Raw genomic sequence first — 16464 nt, 5'->3', positions numbered from 1 at the left:
ACAAAATTCCAGGACAGTTATTGCACCATGATTTAACGATTTGGGTCCCATATGTCAACTGACTGTGTAACTCCATAGCCTCAGGTGCTCTGATCCCTGACACGTGGAAAGGTGCGGCGATAATTCCCATCTACAAGAAAGGGGACCGGACAAATCCAGGCAACTATAGACCAATTGGCCTCCTTGACAACCTTCAAAAGGTCTACGCAAGGCAGATTTTAAATAAACTTGCTGATTGGATTGAACCACAGGGATCCCGACTCCTTAACAGGTGGGATTTAGATCTAAAGTAAGCACCATAGACCAAGTCCTGAGGCTTATCCTTATGGTCTGAAAATGTACTAAGCTGAGGCATGACCACTTATATATAGCCTTTGTAGACCTCAGGGCTTCCTCCGACTTAGTCCCGAGGGGATTGCTGTGGACTTTGCTTAAGGACATGTGGGTTCCTGACGGCCTGCTTCTCCAATTAATAAGATTACACCAGGACAATTATGCCCAAGTCTGATGGGGTCCATAGGGGCAAGTGACTGACCACATCCTTATATGTTGAGTGGTGAGACAGGGGTGTGTGTTACCTCCCACACTGTTCTCATATCAAAAAGCGTAGGGTGGTGCTTCAGCACAAAGTCACGATTATTTCTAATAAGCAAGCATCAGGCAAAATCATCAAAAGCACTACAAACTGCCATAAACTTGTATAAGCTAAAGGCTCAATCTGTGGACTTATATGGTGCTGTAATTTGGGGCCAAGCAAACACTAAATCTCTTACCCTAAGCGAGAATAGGGTTGTTTGCTCGCTCCTTCACCTTCTAAGAAGTACCCCCCTTGTTCCCATGTTCCTTGATGTAGCACTTAAAGTGGCACATAGCTGTGCTAAGACCTCTTTATTGGGTGAGGATCTGGACTGTAGAGCAGCTTATGCTATATAGAAAGGCGGAGGCTAAACTTTTGGTTTCAGATAAGAACACAACACTTCCGTGGTTCAGGCATGTCTATTTATGGCTTTTAAAGCTGGGTCTTAGGAGTTTTTGGTCTGATCCGGGCTCTTTCAATTTATCCTCGAAAAAAGCAATTGAAATCCGTTTATTGGGATTTCATTATAACTAGCCTCCACCAAAGCTCTACTCTGGGAAGACTGTATGTCCAGTTCTTGACCTACAAGGATAGAAGTGTACTTTGAAGACTTCGTGGATATCCTCCAAACTCAACAGGTCAATTCCCTGTATCTAAAGTTGCGATATGACATGCTTGCAATAGGGTCTTTTACATGTCAATGGAAAGTAGGCAGGGCCACTGTCGACATTGACACACACCCCTATGTGGCAGTCGCCCATTAAAGAAACCGTCAACCACGTACTGTTTTTTGTCCTGCTTATGTAAAGCCAGGAAGCAAATGGATTTGTTAATTATGTAACCGATTAGGCTTCAGGTGCCACCACAAAGCATTAATGGCATTGAAGGGTGATACATCTACCTACACTGTGATCATTATGAGTAAATATCTATTTGCAGTGGGGCTTTTGAGAAACAACAAGAGCTAAAGTTTTAATGCCAAGATGAGCTTTTTTTTAAGTTGACATTGTGCCCCTCTTGAGAGTATATCTCCAAGCATCCTTTCATACGTCAAAATCAGATGTTGTGTCAGAAGAGGTTTGGTTAAGCATTTTTCAAGAAAACCAGCTTATTGTGGTCCTGACTCAGGTGACCAATATACAGATATTAATCTAGACCAAGACAAAGTCACCCCTAAAGGAGTTTATTACTGAAAAGAGGACCCTTCCTTCTCATCAATGGTTGTCAGAAAAATGAACCGTTTTATTATGCTTTTCGCGTGCCGCTTAGTGATGCTGGCAACCAGACGCGGCCCGTGCTGGTAAGAGTGGGGGCGGGGATCCGACTTACGACGAGGAGAGAAACAAAAAAAACCATGGTTTTTTTCCAATTTAAGTTTCCCTCATCATCGTATGCCGAATCCTCGGTCCACCCGATTTGTGCCACCACTCAAACTCTGCAAATAGCCTGAATGTGATGAAGACCCGGACCTGTCCACTCAGATTGCTACTACTACAAATCTGTCATTGCCACGATTCTGTTAGACCTATCAACTGCACTTGATGCGGTTGATCACCATGTCCTCCGCAACAAGCTCTCGGACACTGGAATCAGGGACTCACCTAGTTCGCCACTTTTCTTTTTGGTAGATTGTTTCAGGCGTTACGGTCTTCATTCATTTCTTCAGTCAGTAAAGTGTGGTGTCTCCCCATGATCTATTTTATGCCTCTTATTATTCAATTCTACATGATTCCTTTAGCCAACTTGCTTTGCTCCTATAGTTTTCACCCATTTTTATTTGGAGACCACACCCAGATTGTGTTGAAGATAACCAGGAATGTTTACGAAACAGCGTCTGCATTCTACGATTACCTATCCAATGGTAAAAGATGGATGAGTACAAATCATCTCAAGTGGAATGGGGACAAGATGGAGATACTTGGTCCAAATTGTCCCTCTTCTTAATAGGACCTTTCTTTCTGGCCTCCTTGGGCCCGAAACCAGTGTTGTCCGCCTGCGTAAAAAACTTGAGCATAAAAATTGACTCAACTCTCTCTCCAGTGGCTCAAGTGACTGCAGTAACAAAGATTCAATTATGTTCTTTGAAGCAGATCTTAAATCGGTTTCCATTTTTTCAAAAGGTTCAGATTACCAATGCCTTTGTTTCACTGTGTTTTGGTTATTGTAATTCAATCTACTTTAGTGACCCGGATTATTTCATTTACAAGCTTCAATTCATTAAAACGTATGCGAAAAGATTGGTACTTCGAATGCAGATGTGAGACCCTATAACTTCACCACAGGCCTCCCTAAATTGCTTGTGCATTATTGTTCGCATCCTCTTTAAACCCATGTCTGGTGCAAAGAACCATCTGCTCTTTACTGGACTGAAGGAAAGTAGGATCTGCTTCTTATGGTTACCCCCACGTTTTGCTTGATGTAGTACTGTTTTTGACTTGTCTGCCTGGGATCCTGCTAATCAAGACCCCAGTCTATCTGCTTTCTTTCTAAACTATTATATGCTATGTACTTAGGTACACTCCAGATTGGATATTGGGGTACCCTTGTCAGTCCCTAGTATATGGTACACATGTACCAAGGGCATAGGTACCGCAGAGGCCTTCCATGGGCTGAATCATGTATTATGCCACCCATGAGAGACCATGGAAAATGGAACTTGCAGCCTGTGCAAGATGGTGCATGCACCACTTACTTAAGATATAGGTTTACTATATCTAAGGGTCACTACACTTAAAACCTATAAGTCACCCCTATAGCAGGTCTTGACAATCCTGTAAGCAGGGTGCTTGGTTCTAAGTGAGAGGGTTCCACTGCAAGAGCAGGATACCCCTGCAGACTACTGAGTCCATTCTCCCGGGTTGTTAGTGAAGCAGCCATTTATGACATATAGAGTGGCATTATGCGACCGCGTGATGACCAACTCCAAAACAGCTGAAAGTAACTATTGTGTTTGGTATCAAACATGTTGGAATCATACCCCCACACCGGTAACCGGTGTGGGATGTATGATTCGACCCCCCAGAAGCAAGCTTTGTGGGGTCCCTGATGTTCCCGGTACCAGCCTTCTCGACCCGGACAGTACAAAATGGTTGCTGCCAGCCAGACAGACATTTCTGCTCTCCTGCTGCTGAGCCAAACTCGAGCAGGGGCAGGCAGGACAATAGGCATCCTGTCACAGGGAGGCGTGACCACCTTCCAGACAGGATTTAGCGTATTGGGGATGTGTCGGTGCGCTTGCCAGCGCTGGAAAGTCTGCATGAGGGGCACATTTGGTGTCCCTGTGCATAGTCCAGTTCAAACCAGTCCTGGGAGCCATTGGCTTCTGCTCTGGCTCAAAACTGGACAAAGGACAGGGGAGTATCTTCCCCATTGTCCAGACACTCCCCTAGGAGAGTCCCCTGAATCTGTCCAACCCTCTCCCGTGGGTACTTAAGGGCTTACCTGGCTGTAGGTCTCTAGATTAGACGTTGACAAGATTCTGGACCAGAAACCACTGAGATTCAACCGTCTGGACACTCTGGACTTTGTTTGGGCCCGACTTAGTCTCCCTCTCAGTCTGAAGCATCGTCTGTGCCCGTGCACCATACAGGCTCCGTGCACTACCTGTGGAGCATCAAGGACAACCGAAGATCCCTCCCTTGGAGTGAAGGAGTCACTCCCCTGCATCTGCAGTCACCACAACACAACGTACCGGTCTGCAGCTCCTATGGACTCCGAAGATCCCAACAACCCAGGAGGTGGCTTTCCACTTCCCTCGAGGCTCGAGCTGCCCTCTCACCAAGTTTAAGGTCAGAATACCTTGTGGGGGCTGCAATACCCGAACTCTTGTGCACAGCGTACTTTTACAAGTGCAAATGCTTGTTGGCCGTTGCCAGACCAGTGCATTGGGCTACTGATAGCCACTACCTCTAGCATCATTTTGTAGCAAGATCTTCAACCTCCTCGCATGGAGTGCTTCGTGGGCTGTCGGCTGTGGTTGCTCCAGGCTTGCCCCGACTCCCCTGCAATTGGTGAGTCTCCAGGACCTTGCTGGTCCACACCGTAACCTTCTTTGACCTCCTGCATGGGTTGCTTTTGCCAAGGCTTGTTTGTGCTCCTGCTGGACACCAACCGCTCAGCACTCGACATCCTTCGTGGGACAGCTCTCATCCTGCTCGTCCTCGACATCTCCTGGTCCTCGCAGCTGCAGAGCTAAGAACTCCATCAACTATCCTGAAGCACCCGACATCGGTGGGCATTAGTCTACCGAGTCCCTGGTCACTCTCCAGTGACCCAGACTCTGTCCCCTCTGCTTTCAGGTACTCTTCAACATGAATCCACCTTTGGATTCCAAAGAACACTTTTCTTTCTTCCTTCCAGCTGCTGCACTTCTTCGAAGCTCTCCACTGGGTTTGACGGCAGTTTCCGACGTACTTCAGCTCTATGCACTCAGCTCCCCTGGGTTAGGTAAATATGGTACTTCGGTATCCACGGGTGGGGTGGCTCTCCAACCCTTCATGGGGTTTCTTCAAAGTCCACTGGGAAGGACCCTTAAACCCTAAAACTTCAACTGCGGCTTTCCCATAGAATTGTATAGAGCACTCACTGCACCCATCCTCTGTGGGGTCCCTACTTACTGACATTGTGTTGTTTCTTGGGGTCCCATCGATTCTACGTCCTCTAGACACGGTCTTGACTCAAGTCATGGTTCTTATACCACTATGTTAGTATATTGTTTGGTAACCCTCTGGGCCCACTGTGTATTATTGCTACTTACTGTTGTTTCTGTACTTAAGTATTGTGCACTTTATGATTATCTCTGTACTAGAGTGTGTTATATTAATAAAATACATATTTTTATATCTACTGTGTCGTTCTCCTTTCATTTAACCAATACCATAAGATTGCATTCTGGTAAAACAAGCTGCTTAACATTCCTTCGAGACTAAGCCTGAAGGCTGCTTTCCACAGCTACCACTTGGATAGCTTTCTGCGGTTATCTTTGACCTCTTAAATCACCACAAGGGATTGTTTGGGACTGATGCAAGGTGCCCACTTTAATTAGTGGACAGTATATACCAGGCCAACTTCTCACATGGACTCTGTGTTTGGGCTCCCGACTCACTCCTTATGAGCCAGTGAGATCATTATGGTCACAGAACTAACTCTTCCTTTCTATTCCTTTACCAAACAACTGAGGGGTTGTGCTTATTTCTGTTCTATTGGGTAAGGAGTGGAATTCTTTGCCTGAACATGTTAGGCTGATTGCAGACCTATGTGAATTTAGGATGTAGCCGAGGACAAGGTTGTTTATGCGTCATTAATAGTTATTTTATGTTGTCTTGTTGGTTGTAATGACTTTTGAGGTCTGAGTTAATTTCTTAGTACTATGCTACCCTTCAGCGTGATCACAGAGGTTCACAGAATACCTAAACTAAACAAATAAGCCCTGTAAAGTAACATTAACAAGGCACTGCACTAGCAAACTGACTCTTCTGGACTCCTCAGCCGTAGCTTTGACCAGGCACAGCAGGACGACATTCACACTACTGGAATCATGTATACTATAACTGACCGATAAGTGTGGAGGACACAAACGTGACAGCTATCCCGTCCACCGTATTAAGAGTTCCATTATATCCAATGGAACATAATAACTAGTAATACATAGGACGGGATATCCTGAACGTTTGTGATAGAGTAACCTGTCCGCCAAACTCGTAATCAGGCTATAAGCGGGTCATTGCAGGAGGCAAAAATCATCAGATTGGAATCGGACCGCTATACAGAATAAGCTGTCTGCACTGCAGTGATTGAAGGTGAGACGGTGCAAGTGTAGATTGTGCTGGCAGAGATTGAAGAGTGGCACTGGTAGGACGACTGAGGGATTGGAGCAACAGTGAAGGCAAACAAATATGGGGCACTTGTGATTACACTAAGGCCCAAAACATTCTTATTATGGGTTCCTCTTGAAGCGTCCTCCGCACAAATACCAAGCCGCTGGGAATGGTAAGTAACTCCAGATTTATTCCAGATTACTCAGCGCAGCGGTCCCTCAGCCAGTCAGAAATCAACTGCCGTTGCTGGAACGCTCGAACCAGACCTGGAGCCTGGAACATGGAGGAAGTCCATATTCCAGGTTCCAGACACATCACATACATAACATTTCAAGTCATAACACATCCTTCCTAGAGATTTACCCAAAGGCATTAAACCTGGTGTTTCTCTTCCCTGAAAACTGTCAACTCTATCAACATGGTAAGATAAATGTTGGCTCCAAACTTGGTTTCAGCACACACCACTTAGAGTAAGAGTGTTCAGTCTTGTTCAATATTATGTTCTACAACTAGAAATTTTGGTAATCAAACCTAGCAGTAAATGTTTTCGTTGGCTTGACGTTTTCATCAGCTTGTATCCAATTTATTTTGGTAACATGCCCAGGCAGGCTCATGTTTGAGTTACAAAGTCTGTGAAGATTTAGTATATCAACTTGCAAAACCTGTAGTTACTTTTCTTGTAGCTTCCCACAGTATTTCAGCTACGAGGAATGTTCTTCCTCGAACAAAATAGAGTACATCATCTCAACTTTTTCCCTATTTTCTCACTGCAAGTTGACTTTGACTGACTCCTGTTTACCATGTTGTCAGGGGCTTCTTTTTTGCCAAACATTATTTCTTCTTTGTACCTGAGCAATAGTGGCACATTAAAGTTAGTCTCCTTTATGTTGCAAGTTGTAGCCCTTTAAGTTCTTAAGGTTAGTAGGATGCACTTCATGAAGGCAAGCATCTTGTGATGTATAATTGTTAAAAGTAATGAAAGATTAAATATATGTAGCTCTTCCGTTCAGCCACGAGTATTTTTCTATTTTGGATTAGGATATTTGTATAGTGCCCTAGCAAAAATGGGAGAGGTGCCCTGTTAATCGAAAAAGAGAAATGGTCTCAAAGTGAATTCACTGATAGAAAAACTCCCTATTCTTAACACTCATTCACTAACTCATATTATCCATTCAATATAGCCTCTATTGTAAAGGTTAGACCTTTCTTGCCAATTTGCATGTATATATTATCACTAAACACCAAACACTGTATTACGTAAAAAAAAGTTTAATTTACTACACATTTATTATATTTAAAGTTACAATACAATACATACAGTATTAGATTGTACTGGATTAAAAAGAATTTTAGTTTTACGTTTTAAGATCCCTAATAGGATATTTAGGTATCAAAACACATCAATTCCATTTCAATCTAAATCACTTCTAATTATTCTGAGCAGCAATAACAGTAAATGATTCACATTCACAGGTAATTCAAGTGTTAAGAAAGGTGAATTCTATAGTGCAAAATGCAACAAATAGGTTTCTTGGCGCTATCTTGTAGTATGTAAGAATAGTAGTAGCTAATATTGGTTGAATTAGAATGATTTTTACGCTTTCCAAAAAGACAAAAGAAAAGACTGGGGGGGAAAAGAGAGAGTATTCCACAGCTTGATTGCTGCTATGAAAAAAGCACAGTCCCAAATATAGAGAGAGGTACGAGAGCTTGGGATCTGGAGCAGGCATTTAGGCTCTGAACAAAGATTCCTGGGAGGTTAATACTAGGCACATTTTGGGGCTGTAAAATCAGGATGTTATGTTACTGGAGATCTATAAAGCGCATGTACACCAACAGGTCTCTTGGCAGGGAGTTTAAAGCCACCACTAATGTTGCACCTAGCTGTATGCTTGAATAAAGAGCCAGGTTTTAAAATTTTTCCTGAATCACATGTAGTCAGTTTTCTGTTTAATGGCGATAGGCATGGAGTTCTAGAGTTGGAGCCCCAGCATGGAGAAGCATGAACCGCCCATTGTTTTGCGCTTGAATCTGGGGACTATCAGTAAGTTCATTTGTGCAGATCTAAGGTTCTGTTTTGGGAGGTATGGGTGGATCCTTGTGGAAAGGAATTTTTTTCGGATTGCTTTAAAGATAATACAACCTATTTTGAACATAGAATCCTGTGCTACAGGAAGCCAGTGAAGCTCCTTCATCAGCAGCTTCGTATAGCAGTGCCTGGGTTGCTGGAAGATGATTCTGGCTGCTTGGTTTTGGACCAGCTGAAGTTTATAGGTTTGATTGATGGGAAGACCTAGGTAAATGGCACTGGCATAATCAATTCTAGACAGGATCATGGCAATGATGATTAATGTACTGGCCTCCCTGGTGAAAAATCTTCTGATGTTTCTAATATTTCTAAGTTGGTAAAAGCAGGATGATGTGACCATGCTTATCTGTGATTGCATGGAAAGGTCAGTGTCTATTTGGATACCAAGGCTTTTTACAGCGCTCTTAGGGGCGGGTGGAGTGCCTAGTGTTTTGGGCCAGTAGGTTGAAGTCCAGTTGTTTAGTTTGTGGTTGGAGATAACTATCTCTGTTTCATCAGAGTTACATTTTAGGTGGTTGTTATTCATCCACTCTTTAATGAATAGCATAGTGTTCTGAAAGAGTCCTGTCTCATCAATTATAAAAATCAGTTGCATGTCGTCCGCATAATTATACATTTTAACCTTCATTTGTTGGAGAGAGTATATCAGGGGGCGGATGTATAGATTAAAGAGATGGGGAGACAGGGAGGAGCCCTGAGGTACCCCACAATTCATGCTAACTATGGCAGAGCTATAGGGTGCGAGCCGGACTGATTGGGTTCGATCTTTCAGGAAGAATTTCGTCCATTTCAACGCAGTACCCCTAAGACCTGCCGAAGCCATTCTGTCCCCTAGTATTGCATGATCAATGGTATCGAATGCCGCTGACAGGTCAAGTACGACCAATGCTTGTGTGTCTCCCCTGTCAGCCCCTTCCTTCAGATCGTCCACAACACTTACGATGACTGATTCGGCTGAGTGGGAAGGCTGAAAACCTACTTGGTGGAGATCTAAAAAGTTGGTCTCTTCAATAAAGGAGCAGAGACATTTGGCTATGTGTGTCTCGAGGATCTTAGCAGAATTGGGAAGAAGCGATATAGGACTATAGAAATCTAACTTTATGGGACCCATGCCAGTTTTTTTTTGGAGCGGGATTAGGATTGCTTCTTTATTTATATGCGCAGGGATCAACTCCTTGCGTGAGCGAGAGATTAAGTAAGGCAAGGGTTCTATGTGGGAAGATGGTAAGGGTGCCTTTTTGTATAACGGAGGGCAAGCGTCTTTAGGTGAACCTGGTTTTACTTTATTAGTTCTGTGAGGCGTTCTGTATTTATACCAGGGAAGGAAGAAATCGTGGAGGAGTTGCTATTTTGCTGCAGGCATTTCAAATCCTGTAATCTAGGAGTGATGGAATCTTGTATTTTCTTTATTTTGTTTACAAAGAAGAGTTTAAGATACTCACACAGTGACCGAGAAGGAGTAATGGAAAGTGTTATTCGGTCGGGGTTCGATAGGATGGTTGGAATAAAAGTAATTGCGGATTATAGTGAGGGCCCTGAAGACAATGCTCTTATTGGCAGCAAGTGCAGCTGTCTGAATATATGTGAAAGAAATTTTTCACAACATAGATACAGGGGCGTTGATTGGTCCGTAAGATTTGGGGATGGGGGTGTAAGCTTCATTTTTCCCAACAATCACGCTGGTTAAAATACATTATATGAGAAGGAGGAGGTTTAAGGAGCAGTAGGAAGGGAGAGAAGTGCAGATTGTGAGGGGTACTAAAAAAACTCAATATTTTGTAAAATAACCATTTTTTAAGACTTTGAAAACAGAGACTAACAGTGTTTGTGTGTTTTTGTATGTCTATGTATGTAAACATCCCAAGTGAAATCCGACAAACACCTCACCATACCCAACTTAAAGCTCCTGTTCCCAACCATTTACTACAGAACACAGTTATAAGGGGGTGTAACACCCCAAACACCCCTTGAAGCTATGCCCCTGCATAGAGAAGTCATGCTGCTGAATTCTGAATAAGTAGCAGCTGAGCGACTAAATAACTTGGGCCAACAAGAAAGACAGTGTTACCATAATTAATTCTAGGCGATATTATAATTTTCACTACAGGGGTATTTAAGTTGTTCTCTAGATATGGCAGGATACAGCACAATGCCTTCAGAGCCAGTAAACAAGATCTAGTGACTCTGGTGAGCCCTAAGCTGGCGCCTGTATGGATGCCTAGGTTGCGAACACCAGAAGCAGTGGGTGGTGGAGAACCCATTTCAGGAGTCCATTCCAGGTCTGTCATCTTAATATTGGTAGCAGATAAGAGCACCTCAGTTTTACCAGTTTTCAGCTATAAATTGTTCCCCGACATCATGGAACCTGTAAGCAGTATGACCTGGCATCATAAGGATTAATATTACTATTATAATTACCTAGGCTCGTAAGATAATTACTTATCATTGGTGTACATAACGCCATGTTGTTCATTTAAGGCAGTACCTAAGCCAATGGTAACATGCAAATGTTATAACATAATGGTGACAGAATAGCACCCAAGTAGAAATGTGCGACTCAATTTAGTTGATTGAGATGACAAGAAAGGCAAAGAAATTATCTGGTACCGGTCACTAATAACGTTCTTAAGCCAAGTCAAGAGAGTGCCTCCAAAACTGATCTCCGCCAGCATTAAAATGAGGATACCATAACTGACACGTGTCCAAGGCTGCTGCAAGTTCTAGCAGCACCAGTATACACAGACCTCTAATGTTTATCATTTTTTCACAAATCTTCAAGAACAAAAGAAACTGCTACATCTGTACTGCTACTTGGTCGAAAACGGTCTTTTAAGAGTGGAGTAGAAAGTTAAACTCAACATAGTCTTATAGTTGAGCAAAAACACGTTTTTCCAATGGTTTAGAGAAGTATAGGAAAAAATAGAAATTGGCCATAAATTGCTGAAATCAGAGCTATCTAAAATTTTCAAATAAGGGCTTGGCAATTGTTTTTTCCCCAAAATTGTGGCATCAATCCACCAACCCAGAAACAAGCGTTAAAATACTTACATTTTCCTTAGTAAATGCATGTATTTGGCTGGGCAGTAATTCAAGGGGGATCCTGAAGGACAAGAACTATTCAATAGCTCAGGTAGGTAAAAAACAGTAATTGGTTCACGCGTTTTTTCAAAGTAATGTTGTTAATAAACAGCAGCTGGATTTTAATGTCATTTTTAACCTCTATATTCAGCTTACTTATTTTATCAGAAAATAAACTTACCACATAGTTGATAGGAGGGAGTGATTGCACCATGATTGACTTTAGCACCTTGCAGCTCTTTCGCTATCTTAAAAAGTTCTTTGGTGCTGATGGAAGCTGAGAATATTCTATTTCAGAAATAGTTTTTGGATCAATTTGCTCTGTCTATATTTATTGCCTGAATCTTGCTTTGTATTTCTCTTTTAAATTTTTCATACGATTTTCTCCCTATTTTAATAAGTCACATTTACTCCCACAAATCCCAATATTCTATTACTAGAATGTTTGATAGTGGCACAAATAATACCACAGGACCACAGGTATTTTCTGCGGTCGTAATTGGGGGTTGGGTGACCGAAATATGTGTGTTCCCTTAAGAGTGCCATACGGGGAGACACTGTCAAGTGGTGAATAGCATTCCTTTTCCCACACTGAATGAATATATTAAAATTAAACCTACTAGTGAGCAGTGAAAAGTAAATGTCCAGGTGTGAGATTCGTATCAAAGAGGGAGCAGATGACGCCAAGAAGAGTTTTTTCCCGAATTTCAATGTCAAGGGTATTAAAATTAAACCTACTAGTGAGCAGTGAAAAGTAAATGTCCAGGTGTGAGATTCGTATCAAAGAGGGAGCAGATGACGCCAAGAAGAGTTTTTTCCCGAATTTCAATGTCAAGGGTACTGTACAGAGTAAGAGGGAAATAATTCCAGAAGAAATGAACGTATGCCCTGCTGATTCCGTTTGAAGCGTAGAATTTTCAGCTTCACTGAGAGAACGGGGAGAAATATAAAGAATACATGTATTACACGGGTATTTCGAGTGTTCATAGGGAATAGCTTAAAGCAACATACAAATGGACTTGAAACCAATCACTTATCTTGACAGCCAGGGAAATTTGGTCAAACGAACTAAGTCTGAATGTTAAGAACTCAAACGAAGTAATGATGTAGAACGAGTTCTTCATTAGTAACATGCACCAACACAGGCTCCGGGAACGGAGCTTAGGGATGTGCCGTGCGTCAGGTCATCAGCTGTCAACTGTCACCACAGGTGACGTGGACAGCTGATGAGGGAGCAGGCGGTACGGTGTCCTCGCAGGGACACAGCTGACAACAGTAAGGTGTCCTCGCAGGGACACAACTAGTAAACACAACACATCTTCCCCCGAAGGAACAGAGAAGACAAAAGGAGAAGGAAGACGGAAAAGGGAGATGGAGGTGAGAGGAAGGAGAGGGAAGAGTGGCAAAATGCAGAAATTCAAAAATACAAAGTGTTAATCACAGACGTAGTCAGAAAGTTTCACTGGTGGTAACACCCTTCTTCCCACTCTGCTGGTGAAGACCGGGGGAGCCTCACTCAACTCTGGAGTGGGAGGTAGTGGTCTGCTGACTCTTCCCGTGATACAGTTCCGGGGGGAACCCTGTTCACAGCTCGCAGGATTGAGAGGAACTCAGTTGTAAGAGGCTGGCTCATTAGTGGTCGGCTCCAGTTCAGACTCACAGTCTGATGAATCAGACAAAGGTCTGCTGTTTTTACTCTAAGGTTAGTTCTCGACGGAAAGCTCCTTCCGTGGGAGTGGCAGTTATTTCAGATATGTGTCTGCATACTGAGAGGGCAGTAAGGTGCCAAACCCTTCCGTCACTTAACAAGGCTGAGTTGCAGTGCAACTTGCGTACAATCAAGGGTTTTGAAAATCTGTCCTGCCCTTTGCTTACATGTCCGCTCCGCTTTACCTTAACAGTGTCCCCAACATTGAGTTGCACAGGTTTGTACCCATGCTTTTGATCAAAATGTAATTTGTATTTGCTCTGTGCCAATTCAACTTTTTTCCTTCCTTTTTCGGCAGACCAGTTGACTCTTCTAACGGACCTGCACCAACCCACACTTTCTTTTGTTAGTGGCGTTCTGCCCCGCATGAGTACGAACGGGCTGTGTCCTGTGGTTCCATTTGGGGCGATGCGGTACGCCCACACGGTTTTTAGTGTTTTTTGAATCATGTGTTTTGAGAAACTCGATTTCGGGCCATTTGGTGAAATTGTCTATGATGACAACGATGTATCATGGTTCATCACGTTCCATAACTGGTCCCATAATGTCCACTGCTACTCTTTCCCACGGCATGGACGGGGAAGAGATAGGCTGGAGTGGAGGTCTAAGCGTGACCTGTGACTTGTCAGAATTAATGCACCTGCTGCATTCTCTGACCAACCTCTCTACTGCAGTGCTTATCCCTGGCCACCAGTAGCTTTCTTTTATTCTGCTTTTAGTTTTAACTATTCCCAAATGACCCTCATGACATAAGTCCATTATTCTTTTTCTTAGCGTAACAGGGGGAACTGCTCTTCCACTCCTCATTAGCAACCCCGTTTCATACGATAGTTCATCCTTTACTTCAAAAAATTGTCTCGAGGTATCACCGAGTGTGTTTTTGCACGCCCACCCTTTCTGTACCATTATTATTATTTTGCACAGTTCAGCGTCTTTCTCTAGCTCAGCAAGCCATTCTCCTTTCGAGATCCCTCGGAAGCTCAATTACGCTTGCAACACAAGCTTCTTCACATTCTGTGTGGTCATCTTGCCTTGAATCACTGACTGGCATCCTGCTCAGGAAATCTGCTACTACGTTTCACACCTGGTACGTAATGGATAGTGTAGTTGTAATCAAACAAACGCATTGACAAGCGTGCTAACCTGGGAGATGCAGAATACATGCCTGCCGTAGTGAACACTTTAGTAAGGGGCTTGTGGTCAGTGCAAAGGGTGACTTTGTTTCCCCACACAAATTGACGGAAATGTTCTAAAGCCCATACACACGCCAATGCCTCTCGTTCTATCACAGAAAACCTTTCTTCAGTTGGTGTTAGTGATCGTGACGCGAATGCGATGGTGCATTCTTCCCCCTTACAGTCTTTCTGGCTCAGCATGGCACCCAGACCCTTAGCACTAGCGTCCGTTGTGATAGTGCTCTTGAGTGAAGGGTCAAACCCCTGTAATGGCATGCTATCCAACAACTCTTTCTTTAGAGAGCTGAACGTGTTGTTACACACATCGCCCCATTCGAATTTGTTCTTCATTTTAAGTAACTGTCTCATTTCATAGGTCTTGCTAGAAAAGTTTTTTATGAACTTTGCATAAAACTCCACAAGGCCTAGGAAGGACCTTAGTTCATCTTTGTTACAGGGTACAGGGGAGTCTCTGATGGCATGTAGTAGCTCCTTTTTGGGGCTGACTCCCTCGCCATTAATTTCATGCCCTAGATAGTTTACTGAGGTACAAGCAAATTTGCATTTTTTGTGTTCTGCCGTCAGCCCCTTGGAGTCTAAAATTTGTAGTACTTGTTTAACTTTCACATCATGTTCCCCTCTTGACTTACCCATTACAAGGATGGCATCTTGGAACATTAGTATTCCGGTTACCCCCTTGAACATGTTGCTCATCAGCCGTTGGAACATCGCGGCCGCAGATGCAAGACTGAAAGGGACTCTCGTGAATTGGTAACACCCAAAAGGCGTGATGAAGGCTGTGAGTTTTTTGCTGTCACGATGAAGCGGAACCTGGTGGTAAGCGGCCTTTAGGTCGATCGTAGAAAACCACTTAACCCCCTTGGTGGTTGCTAACATTTTATTTATCTTTGGGAGTGGAAATTGCTCGACCACTATATTCTTGTTTAGGTCACGTAAGTCAATACACAGTCTCAAACTCCCATTAGGATGTTTGGCTACGACCAAAGGCGCAATCCACTCTGACGCCGCCACCTGTTCACCTGTTCTATTATTCCATCCTCGAGCAGTTTTTCTAATTGCGCTCTTACCTCATCCCTTATTGAAAATGGGAGATTCCTGACCTTATGTACTACGGGGTTGGCATTGGCTTTAACTTGGAACTTGTGCTGGTATCCTTTCAATGCCCCAATCTTGCCATTGAACACATTGCTGTTTTTGCTCATTAGTGTTTTTCCATAATCGTCTTCTCCTTGAACAACAAGAACTGGTTCATCCTTGCTTGGGTCGAGAACTATCCCTAAATGTCCTTGATCCATCCATTTCAGCACGGAAGGACCAACAGCAGACACATATAGTTTGAAGAACGACTCTCTTCCTTTGTATTCGAATTTTAGTCTTCTGAAACCACACACTTCAATCGGTTCTCCTGTAAAGGATTTCATTTTTATGTCTGCATTATCTAGATCTTTCCCAATGCTAGGCGAGAATTTATCTTCCCAAGTCTTCTAGTTTACAATCGTGTATGGGGATCCCGAATCCGCAACGATGCGGATACCAACTCCACCTATAGTAATGGCACATAACGTTTTTTTCCTTGTGATTACAGTGCTGTCACTGATCTCATTTACCTGTTGGTCTTCTATGCTGAGTACACATATGTCCACGTCATCCTCGTCATGTGACTCTATATTACTAGCTTCGTCATCATATACAACTCGAATTGAGCGCGTATTCCTTCTGTGGCACACCTTTTGGAAATGGCCAACTACTCCACAGTATGTGCATTTCACGCCTCTTGCTGGGCAGTTTTTGTCATTAGCTCAGTGAGAGTTGTTTCCGCATCTGTAACAACACTTCTTTTCTTTGCTTTGTTGTCTATTGTACGTTGGCTTTTCTGCTGTGTTGCTCCCTTTTTGACCAGGTTTATTTTTTACTTGGATCACTCTGCTCACGGTTCCTTCTTCTTTCTTATCTTTTGATTCTGAAATAACTGCTTTGGCACAGCTGTCAACTGTCCCCAC

General features: G+C 43.2%; 1 protein-coding gene and 1 long non-coding RNA gene across 5 annotated transcripts in view; one reads left to right on the top strand and one right to left on the bottom strand.

The window, feature by feature from the left end:
- Positions 1-16464, top strand: part of CRYBG1 (crystallin beta-gamma domain containing 1) — a 901344-nt gene that overhangs the window by 518081 nt on the left and 366799 nt on the right. The window lies entirely within an intron of this gene.
- LOC146817775 (uncharacterized) overlaps positions 1-16464 on the bottom strand; it is a 113069-nt gene that overhangs the window by 7521 nt on the left and 89084 nt on the right. The gene's annotated exons all lie outside the window — the stretch shown is intronic.

The sequence above is a fragment of the Triturus cristatus genome, chromosome 6 (genome assembly GCF_964204655.1).
Source record: "Triturus cristatus chromosome 6, aTriCri1.1, whole genome shotgun sequence".
Classification (NCBI taxonomy): domain Eukaryota; kingdom Metazoa; phylum Chordata; class Amphibia; order Caudata; family Salamandridae; genus Triturus; species Triturus cristatus.
Note: the sequence above shows the minus strand (reverse complement) of the source record. Positions and strands in the feature narration are given on the sequence as shown.